Below are 2,023 nucleotides of genomic sequence, written 5' to 3' on the forward strand. Positions count from 1 at the left end.
CTAGTAAAGAACTGTTATTCCTATCCCCAGATCTCTGCCTGAAAGCCCCTTGATTTCAAATTTATAATAATTCGGAGGGAGGGGGTCTACATTCGTTCATCCCGTGGGAGGCTCGTGCTCTCCCTAGCAGACACCTGTCTTCTAGAACCGAGACACTAAGGGAGAACAGAGAGGGTAGACCTTTGTAGAATCACAGAATCAACTAAGTTGGAAAAGACTTCAGGCATCATCAAGTCCAGCCTATGACCTAATGCTACCGTACCAATTAGACCATGGCAGTGAGTGGTCCAGTGTTTTCTTAAACACCTTCAGGGATGGTGACTCTACCATCTCCCTGGAAGCCCATTCCAGTAGTAGGTTTGCTCTTAAGTGTAGGTATTACACAGCATATGAGGGCTTTGAACTTCATTCATTGATAAGACAGATTTGTTGATCAATATCAACAAGGATCAAGAACGGGCTTCCTAACACTGTGTTTCCAAATTCAGAAATTTGATTGAGTTTACCAAAATTCCTTTTTCAGAGAAAAGTAAATTTTCTGACATTTTAATCATCATCACTACATTTAACACAATACTTTTTGTCCTCAGAGTTGTTTAGTGTTTTTTTTTTTCCAGGAACTTTTGTAGGCAAAATATCAACCTCAATATCCAAACAACTTGACCAGCAACAATTCAATATCTATCATGGAAAGGAACATGGTCCTCTGATGACTGCAGCTCTGAGGCCACCAATTAATTTTTCTGCTCTTTCAGCAAGGCATACTATTTTTATACAGTCCATCAAAAACCTTCTCCTCTCTGAAGACTCCAAACCCTGTTTATATCAATATTTTAATTGTATCAGAAGTTTAAAATAAAGAAATCTTTTAAAATCAAGAAAATTGATCTTTCTAATCTCAAAAAAGGATCTGGAACTTTAAAATTCAGTAGGGAAATGAGTGCTCTCAGGTGACAATCCAAATACTATGAAGAAAAAAGATGTATTCGTTTAATTTAAAATTTTACCCATGCTTGCTGAATTACAGCCCCTTACAACTGGTATGTAAAAGATTACATAACATTCTTTCTCGATACTTCAGATATTTAATAGCATAGCAAGACTTTATGTATTATATCTTTCAGGAAGTGAATATTTTCCAAATGAGTCTAATAATAAAGCTAACTCCCCAATTTCCAAATATTGAGATTACTGTGCTAACAGTATAAAGTGACTACTAAAACATTTTTTTAACTTTGAGATTCTTTGTCTCAAGACTGAACAAATGCCATTTCAACACTGCATGATATTAACTTGGATGTTTAAAAATAAAAATATTTTCAAGAACAAGTTAGAATGACCATCTGTTGGTAGTAAGAATTACTATCATATGTGGCATATTTTCACAATGCTGTGATGAATATGCTTTTTCAGTCAGATGCTTGACCCTGAAAAATACACAGCAGAACACATGAGAACTGTTCCAGTTGAACACGTGTTTTTTCCTTTTAATTTAAACACTCCTACCCCTTAACACTGAGACTACCCAAAAACTGCATTGGTACTATGCAGAATGGAGCGAGAGCACTCTTACTTCATTTTTTTCAGCATATACACTCCTTGTTGTTTTCATACTGAGTTATTTAGATCCCACATCGACAATAAGAAAAGCAGACACATTGCAAAAACTCCATTAGCTGCATCAGTATTGTTTTAAGTGATGATAATTATTACTAAGCTAAAAAACTAATGAAAGGTAGAGCCTAGGGTCAAATGAAAAACCTCAAAGAAGAAGTATTCCTTTCTCTACATCCTTAGGAAGGATCAAGTAGAACTGATTCTATATGAATTAACTACTATGTTAATTGTAACATCTATCCATAAGCTATGAATTCAAGTGCAGACTGAGTGAGCTCGAGCCATGACAGAACAAATTTGTGTTGAACATCGCCATTTGCTTTAGAGAAGAGCTGTAAGTTCTTAGAGTTTGTGGAGTTTGTGGAATTACTGGCTAAGAATACAGGGAGAAAAACCAAACCAACAT

This window comes from Parus major, chromosome 3, assembly GCF_001522545.3.
Source record: "Parus major isolate Abel chromosome 3, Parus_major1.1, whole genome shotgun sequence".
In the NCBI taxonomy this organism is placed as follows: Eukaryota; Metazoa; Chordata; class Aves; order Passeriformes; family Paridae; genus Parus; species Parus major.